Source organism: Empidonax traillii, unplaced genomic scaffold (assembly GCF_003031625.1).
Source record: "Empidonax traillii isolate 1590-97213 ecotype Southwest subspecies unplaced genomic scaffold, ASM303162v1 scaffold505:size591145, whole genome shotgun sequence".
Lineage (NCBI taxonomy): Eukaryota > Metazoa > Chordata > Aves > Passeriformes > Tyrannidae > Empidonax > Empidonax traillii.
In genome coordinates, this window is record NW_020955698.1 from 177,909 (window position 1) to 187,454 (window position 9,546).

At 42.8% G+C, this 9,546-nt stretch overlaps 1 long non-coding RNA gene across 1 annotated transcript in view; it reads left to right on the forward strand.

The window, feature by feature from the left end:
- Positions 1 to 3,839, forward strand: part of LOC114063993 — a 25,090-nt gene extending 21,251 nt beyond the window's left edge. The window contains exon 4 of the long non-coding RNA XR_003572662.1: positions 3,761 to 3,839. This is a non-coding gene — a long non-coding RNA (uncharacterized LOC114063993). The remainder of the gene's footprint in view (positions 1 to 3,760) is intronic.
- The last annotated feature ends 5,707 nt before the right edge of the window (positions 3,840 to 9,546 follow it).

Genomic DNA, 9,546 nt, shown 5'->3' on the forward strand with positions numbered 1-9,546 from the left:
CCTATTTCCCTCGCAAAATAAAAAGCAGGGCAGAAAAACAATGCTACTCGGACTTATTTATCTTTATTTAGTTTCTCTGTCAGTGAGGGGATGAAGCGAAAAATTCAGAACAAAGTAACTTAAAAAATCAAAGGATTAAAGGCCCATGTATGTGATCCTGATGAATTGGATGATTCAGAAGATGTTAACCAGAGCAACAGCTGTAATGGAAGGAGAGCCTGTAACAAACAGGTTTGCTGATTTATCGGGGTAATCAAGCCTAGAAGTGGGCAGGCACTGGGTGGTACAGAATACCAACATTTTTTTTGTGCTGCCTGGGAGATATATTTGAACCTCTAGGGAAGAATTGCCCTCTCCCCCTTAATTCCCCTGAAGAATCTTTTTTTTTTTCTTTTTTCTTTTCCTGAAAATGAAAGCAGGGAAGGAGCATTTCCCTGAACCCCTTTTTAAATCTTCCTAAGTTTAAAATGATTTCTGCTTGTTTGTTATTGTTGGTGATGTAGTGACTCTCAGAGGATGCTAATCTTGCTTGTTGGGGACTCCATTCCCTAAGATAGGGGAGGTGAGAAGTGTAGGGAAAGTGGCAATTATCAATCTAGACTGCGCATTTTGAGCTTCTACATGTCTGGTTGCATCATCCATTTGTTTGGGTTTGTTCCTCCTGGGTGCTGGAAGCAGCATGAAGTGCTCCCCTCCATCCCATCCACGCAGCACCTTGCGAAGCTGCCTCTGTGGGACACCAGCCCTAAGCCATCCACGTGTGTCAATCCCAGCCCCTCCTGACTGGGAGGAGGGAAGCTTTGTTTCCATCAATAGTACTGGTTTTTTTATCCTTACTCTTACGATCTTTCTCAGTAGCGCTTTTGTCTGGCGCGTGTTTATTAAGAAAATAATTTTTGTTTGCTTGTTACAAGAAGAAAGAAGTTCACTGCACACATGGAATAATATTTGTTTGATTTCCTGATGTGGTTCCTGAAGCCACAGTGTGAAAATGCTGATGCTGCCTCTTGAGATGAATATCACGGTCTTTTCCAATCTGTGTGCATACCATTGTCCAGATTTACTTAAATTTTAAAGTTATCATTAGTATTTTGGTGTTATAAGCCCCCTTAGAACAGGGCTTTATTGGTGGTATTCTTTGTTGCTATTGTAGTTTTTAACCAGATGCATGATTTTGTGGTCAAGCTGTTCCCATGTTGTGAGTGTGCTGACCATGAGTTGGATTCCATTTCCCTTCCCTGACTGCATGTGACTTCAAAACCATTGCCTACCCTCAGCTTTTGCCATTTGCTCTTTGTGCTGCTGGCTTTGCTATAGTTACCAGTGTGAGGCTGATTGTTCTGTGAGGGAATAGCAGGCAGCCATCCCATTAGGCTGAATGCAGTGTCTTCTTAAATGAGAAACCACCTAAAAATAAGATTGGAATTGTATCACAGAGCATTCAAACAAGCAAAAGAAAGAAAAAAAAAAAAACAACAAATGAAGAAAACAGACTGCCTGCTGTGCCTTCAGGTGGAGCAAATCTGGGCTTCAGTAAATGCTTTCCCTGGGTTTGTGATTTCATAGCTGAGTGACTCCCAACAGAACCACCTGTTTGCCAGCCCCAAGCTACTCCTTTCTCCCCTGAGCCTCCCTAAAATTCTCCTGCTTCGAGAAGCCCCCAGACCAAAGCCCCTGAAACTCCTGTGGGTGGCTGCCTGGCTAGAGCTGCTGATCCCCTCTTCCCTCCCGTGCTGCTCTGAGCACCAGCTCTGCCTCTTTGGCCGTTCTGGTGAACCCCCACTTGTTCACCTTTCCCTGCAGAAAGCAGCTCCCCATCTTCTGGGGCATTGCTCTGGTAGTAATTTAGCAATTAGCTCTGGTAGCAATTTAAGAAAACCTGGACGCCAGCTGGGACTTCCAAGGAAGAAAAATAAGATGTGTCTGAGAGAAAACAGGTGCACCACAGCTCTGGGTTTGGTGAGCTCTAACAATACATCTGATGTAGCAGCAAAAATATTTTGGGTAACCTTAAGAAAAGCTGTCTCCTGCACTGCATTATCATTAATAATGGCACATTCCTGGTTTCGGTAAGTATATCAAAGATGTTTATTTTAAGGAGAAAGGGCACAGTTTATTCTGCACAGAACATGTTTGGGAATGTTTGTCATGATGTGTCAGTGACAATCCCAAAGACCTGGTATTGCCCTCTTTGCCTGTCACTGGCTCCCCTTAACTCCCATCAGTTTGCATTCTTGCTATTGAACATCTCTCCCCCAGTGAAATGTTGATAGTTTTTTTTTTTTTTTTAACAAAAAGAGCCTTCATATAATTGATATCTGCAATAAACTGAGCTCCAGAAGCATGTTTTAACCTGTGTATTTTGTAAACACAACATGAAAAATTCACAGAGAATTTCTGTTACATCCTGAGGCAACTGTGAGTCTTCCCCAAAGTAAAGGCGAGGGAGCTCTGCAGTGTCTAAGGAAGGTGTATGAAGTGAGAAAGGAAAGTGAACAAAGAGAAGCTGGATGGGAATGTACAAGTAGAGCTTGCAGTTAGTATGTCTTGTGCACCCAGCAAAAGCTATTTGTTGTTCTGTGGCTACAGGACAGGCTCCCTCATGGAGCCACAGTGTGTTCTGCTGGTTTAGGGACTTCACCCTCCTAAACAGCAGAAGGTGCTCTGCCCTGGACTTTGCTGCCAGCACAATTAATGTCAGTCCCTGGAGTCCCACCACTGCTACAGTGTGAGCTACAGGATGTGCATTTTCCATGCCCTGACTTGACCTTGGGTGTGCAAAACTTTTGGTGAAGCTTTACTGTGTAGACAAGGCCTTAGGCAGGTAGAATTTGCCAAAAGTAGTGTTTAATGAGACAGCCAAGTGAGTGTAACACACAGCAAGTTCAGGGGAGCCCCCGAGGGCTGGGGTCCCAGGAATGTGCTGTGATGGGGCAAAATGAGAGAGTGATGCCTTTCATCCACCTCCCTGCTGAGGCTGAACCTGGCTCCTCAGGGATACAGCAGGGAGAGGCTCAGAGCTCAGGGAAAACCAACAGCCCTGCTTGGCTCCTGAGGTGTCTGCTGGGGCCTCTCTGCACTGGCCAGGCTCTGTCCCCCTGTGCTGGTGCTCCCAGGACACTGGGAACAAGGGCAAGGGCCCCAGAACTCTGCCTGGCACAGGGCAGAGCCAGCAAAGGGCCAGGGAAAGGGCTGGGGGGTCGGGGAGAGCTGGCCAGGCCAGGGGAGGGCGTGTTGGCAGAGATGGGACATGGGCATGGAGGGAGCATGGCCAGGCAAGTACTACAGATGGCTCAGCTGTGAATGTTCTCTCTTGTTACGAGCTCCTGGTACAGGATATTTTATGTGGGATCCCCAAATTTGGACACTGTATTTGGTGCCACTGTGGAACAATCGAGTACATTTTTTTTTTTTTTTTTGTTATAAACACGGTTATTCTGAAAAGTATATTTACTGATTTGAACAGTTTTAATCTCAAGAACTTGAGGTACGGGTGTTGCATGTTATTGTATTGCCCTAAAACATTGTGATGCCATCCTTACAGGTGCTGTACCTCTCTGTGTCAATTAACTGCACCTCTGCACAAAGGAGTGTGCCATGTCACGCACACACAGTTCAAACCTGCCTATTGCACTGCAATTCTCAACACCTCTGCGACTGGAAACACGAAGAAAAGACTAACAAGTGCATTTCTAAAGGGTTTCAAAGGACAAGAGGAGGGGTTTTTTTTTAAGGCAAATTCTTCTTTGTTTTCTGCTAGAAAAACTGCTCACCAGTCTTGTGGTTTGGGGATGAGGATCAGAACCCATTGCTCTGTACATGGGAGGGAGGGCACTGATCACTGGGCAAGGCTTTCCTGTCTTTAGCACCTGCTGGTAGATGAAACACCTTTGAATTGTCTCAGAAAATGGCACTTGATTCAATTTTCTTTCAGTTCTAGGTGAAGTTCTTTTCTCCCACACAGCTTTTGTTCTTTTAGATTGATTTAATCATAGGTTAAACCCATCAGAAACCATATGGTTCGAGAGACCTCCTGGACGTGCATCAGACCACACCCAGCAAAATACAGACACTGGATTTTGCTGGCAAAAGTTTAAACTGCCAGGAGAACCTAATGGGATTGTTAGGAGTTACAGTTCTAAAAACTGAGCTCTCCAAGCACAGTCTCTTTGAACATAAGAGAAATCAGTTCTGTTTCATCACAGAGATAAGAAAATAAACATGATCATTCCTTGGCTCTGAAATGCTTTTTATTCAACAAAGTCATTCCTGTTTAGAAAGACATTTGGAGCTCTCCTGCCTGACAGTATCTTGTTCTCTGACACTCACCCGTAGATTGTAAGAAATAAGCCACGAACGCTCTTTGTTTTGCAGAATTTGGAAATGTGTTGAGAGGAGCCTGAAACAAACAGCAGTTCAGGCCAGAAGGAAGCCCTGGAGGATGGAAACGCTGCCCTGCAAAGGCTGAGGTGTAGCTGAGGTACAGCTCAGGCAGGGAGGGGGAGAGGAGGAACATGGAAGTGCTGCCTGTTTGGCTCCCCCTGCTCCCATTTCTGCTCTGTGAACACAACCTGAGGCAGATCCCCTGCTGATATGGAGGTCACACCGTTTATTTCTGTCGCACTCACGTGGTCTTGCCAATCCCAGGGGAGCATGAATCAGAAGGTTATTTCCACACCAAAAATAGAGGTGTCACTTTGTATTACACACCATCGAGGGACCACTTGGGATCAGGGCTTCATCTGTTCCATGCTGAATCTATTACAAGTCGAACATGTGTTGTGTTGTTGATCCTCTGAGAAATTTCAACCCAAGATGCAACAAGCTGTGGGAGGAGAAGGGAGGGTAAAGGAGGAGAAGAAGTGTTGGGTGGTCTGCCTTAATGCTGGAAGGGAGGCAGAAGGCTGGGTGCTAAAAACTGTCACTTAGAGCTATTTAGGCAAGTAACTGAAAGACTTGGAACGGTGGAAAAGACCTTCTTTGTTTAACTAAACACTAAAGGCATCTGAAAGATCTGGAGTTGATGTGGGGCTGGGGTGGGAGGAGGCAGGACAGGCAGGTGGGCAGACTGATGGCATTGTTGTAGCTTGCCCATGGAGTGTTTGGGTTCTTTATTTCCTCAGCTATGTTTATCTGGGGGGATATTGTTGATACAAACTTGATCTGGAAAAGTAAAATCGACCTATTTGAAAAGGCCAGCTTCATGAGAATTGTATGATTGTGTGGCCCCACAGTTTTTTTCAGGGCTGGTGACCTGTGTGTGGAGCTGTGACTAGCAAGAGCTGGGATTGCCAAACTAATTGGAGATGAAGAAACACCTCATGCTGAGGATGTAAATGGGGAGGAGAGAGAATGAAACCAGTTTGTCACACGATGAAAAAAGGTCTCTCTCCATTTGTCACATCTTACAATTATTATTATTCTCTTCAGGCACGCAAATGAAAAGTCAGAAAGGCAATTAAGTGATCTGTACATGGACACTACTGCCATCTCCAGAAGAAAAAAAATAATGCTTAATCAGACTCATAAACCTCTTAGACTCTGGCTAATGATGCTTTCCTTTAAACCAAGCACTTCTTCTGGAGCAGGATGCTAAAAATCTTCCTGTCTCCTGGAAAGTCTATGGAGTTGGAGGCAGTGTTATGGAAACCTCTGCTAGGTATATAGTATTCAGCACAGATGAGCTTCCAGGAAATCTTTACAGCTTTTGTAATAAAAATAGCATTCATATATGACTTTGTTTATGGTGGGGCCCCATGGTGAATTGTTTGGGTTTTGTCTGTAAAAGTTCTAGCCAGCTGGTCATGCAAAGAACAAGTGCAAGCTGGAGCCTCCCAGCGTTTAAACTATGAGAAGGAAATAATATTTGAAGAGAAATCATATTTTGGGCCCAGCAAGTCTGACAAGGACTAGTGCTGCCAGAGGTTTTAATATTATTGAACTCAAAATCTTTTCCATCAAATTCCAGAATCATCTGGAATATTCCCTCTTATGTGAAATAAATGGTTGCAAGCTGCCAGGTGATTAAATCTGTTAGCTGAGATGTGAGGGTGCCTCAGGAGACTCTGCTTTGTTTTGCTACTGTAATTTCCAGTAAAGATTTGGTCAAGACTTGAAGCTGTCTCAAATGATGTATTTTGCAGCTTTAAGTTAAAATTCAGACCTGCCAAAAGGTTCCTGATTGTTAGTTTTTCTGGCTGAAACCACCTCATTTTTCCACTGGGCTTTTTGTCCATCTAGTTATGGATCACTGTTTTATCTCTCTGGCTTCAGAAAAGACAAACACTGTATCAGTTCTTAAGTGTGAGAGGAAAAAAAAGCCTACCAAAATATTAGTATGAATTTTCAAAGGATGGCAAATAAATCAGATTTTGTGCAAATAAACACGGAAAGTGTAGGCCCTGGTGAAAAGCTTTGCAGCCCTAAAGGGACCAGCCATTGGTTGCACTTAAAGGAAAGGGTAGAGGTGGAGAAATTAATGGTTTTTTGAGGAGGAATCAAAACTGAGAGGGCATTTGGCAGCCAAAATGAAAGACTAATCAAGCATAAAGAACAGCGAAAGATCAGTCACAAAATAACGCAAGGAAGAAGCGAAGTCAGTGAGGGAGAAATGGAAAGACCAAAAGAAACAAAAGTGGAAATGAAACCAAGGATACTTGGAGATGTTTTGTAGTGGAACTAGTTTGATTTCAGTGTTGTTTATTCCACACACCAAACAACACTGACAGATATCTATGTATGTATGTGCATTTACATGCATATATACATTTATATATTTATAGAGAAACTCTAATGGCAACAGCATAAATGTTACAATTAATGACTATTGTATTATACAGTCTTGTTTCATGTCAGGAGCTATAATTTATGTGCCTCCATTTTGTATGTTTACTTCTGTATAATCCATGACACGATTGAATATAGATTTTTTTTTTTCACAGTGGTAAACCATTTTTTTAAAGTCCTTAAATATTCTTGACTGAGAAGTGAAATAAATGAAAGTTGTGTTTTAGTGGTAGGAAGATTTTATTATTTCAACTTCGTTTTGTTTTCAAGAGGTATTTAATTTGTTTAACAAGTTACAAAAAGCACAGGATTGGTCCTGTGAAGGGTGAGTAGAGATGACTCTGTTGGTTTCTGTAAGAAAAACAATATGAAGAAACCAAAACCTCTGCACTGGTAGCTGAGTGGAAAACTTGTTAAATGAATTATTCAGTAATTCAGATCACACTGATTTGTGTCACAGCATCAGCAGCTTGTGAGGAAAGGGGGAAAGGCAGGCAAGAAGGCTGACAGGTCTTTCTCTTCCCACACTGGTTAGAGTTTGGAGATTCCTCATACAAAGCACATCACCTTTGCAGGAAACTTTCTGGGACAGAAGGCCTTAGATAGGATGAAACTTCTTATTATTTCTGTATAAGACTTTGATACTCAAGAGATCAGTTACTGTGGGGAGACACTAAAAAAAGTGACGCTGAAAAGACAACTCAATTTGCTTGGCAAGATACACTGGCAACATGAACTAGGAGAGAGCAAATTCCTGACACTGTGCTGAAGTGGTGCAATGCCAGATAACCTCCCAGGGCAGACATGGGCAGCAGGCAAAGTGACGTGGAAATCAGATGAACTGAGGAAGGAACTCAGATTGATCCTCCACCAGAACAGCCAGTTTAGTTTTCCAGGTCAGCAAGGCCCACGGAGCTCTCAAACCTTCATTACATAACCCAGGCAAGGGATCTGTAGCCTCTTGGGTATAAGCCAGGGCAGAGCTGCAGTGCAGGAATCTTCCCTGGCAGGAGTAGGAAGAGATGCACCGACTGACCCAGTAGGTATTTCCCCTACTCATCAAAAAAAGGAACAGGCCTGGAGAAGTCCTGGGGAGCACCACGCCACTGGATAGCCTTCTGTCTAGTTAGAGTGTCTCACCATCTATTTTTAACTGTCTCATGGCAGCATTAAGGAAAAACAATATAAAAGAGAAAGAATGTAAATATTATGGTTTCAAGGATATCAGCCCCAGCCGAGGTGCAAAAACCTGCCTTTCAGCGAAAGCTTTGAGGGGCTTCCAGTTCAAAGGATTCCAGAGAGGCAGCTATGCACACTGTTTTCTTCTTCTCTATCAGTTAGCCCTTATTGATGGCAGCCAAGTTAAAATAAGGAAGAGCACCCCCTCCCAAGCAATTCTGAGAGGACAGAAATACTTGGCTCGGGAAGGAGCAGCTACAAGGTGCTGAATACTTTTTCAAACGTCAGGAGAATTTTTCTGCTGCGCCTCAAAGTGTCGATGTTGAACTTTTGCTCGTGCCTCGGACCTTCTGATGCAATTGGCTATTTCAGTGCATGGCAGAGCACTCAGGAAAACCCCCCACAGCTTTAAGGCTTTATTTCAGGAGTGCTTTTTGCTCTGCAAAAGTGTCGTGATCTTATTCTGGTTTTATCTTTCAGGATTAAAGGGCTACTGGCAAATGTCTTAGGACTAAAATGTGGGTTAGACTTCGCTTTTTGTTTTGGTTTTCTCTTTACAGAGTCTGATAGGAGTGGGAATATCTGTGAGTTGGAAAACATATCCACAAGACCCGTGGAAACTGCATGTTTCTATTTAAATGCAGTCCTGCTGTGTTTAGTGTCAGAGCTAAAAAGGGAACCTGGTATGAACTGAAAGGGAAGCAGAAAACTACCATTTGGCTTCCCCAAATCAGCAAATGGCAAAATCAAGTGAGATCCTGAATGCAAAAAGTGAGTGCTTAAAATGTTTTGGGTTTAATCACAATTTTTGTTGTTAAAGACTTGCTTTTAAAGAATAGACTTTTTGCTACAATTGCATCTGGTGTATCCACAGACTGGAGTGGTCAATTAATTCTTTGCTAAAGAACCATTGATTCTTTGCTAAAGCACCACAGTCAAAGATTTTGTTGCTTTTCTGACCTCTTTCTTATACCTGGGTTTGAAAAGATTAAAATGCTTTCTAATATGTGATTCGTGCATAGCAGCAGGAGGAAGAGTTGGCATGAATAGCTCTTAACAAGTAAGGTATGCAATTCTTTTTTTATCTCTCAGCCAGGGCTTTGTCAGAGCGGAGGAGCCGAAATTGGTTAATACTCAGACAGGCTGCTGAAGTTCCAGTCTGGTTTTCTAATTTAGAAGCACCACTGCATGACATAAATGGTAGGAATCATTGTAAATTCTATGTGAAAAAAATCAAATAGGAGTCGTTGAGACTGTAGGAAAAGGTCTAAAATAATTCTTTAAAAGTCAGAAACAGCTTAAAAAATTATTATCCTCCCAGTTTGAATGTTTTGCTTATATTTCAAGTGAATATTTTTCTAACTGATGCACTATGTAAATCCACCTTATTATATTTATTTGCCATTTAGGTCAAATCAAGGAATTAAAAAGACTGAAGAGTAATTGGTGAGTTACCCTTGGAAAAATACAGTAGTGGGAGGCTGGACAATGCCAGCAAGAATAGATTCATTCTTTATCCCAGAATCCCAGGATATGCTGAGCTGGAAGGGACCCACAGGGATCATCCAGTCCAACCCTCAG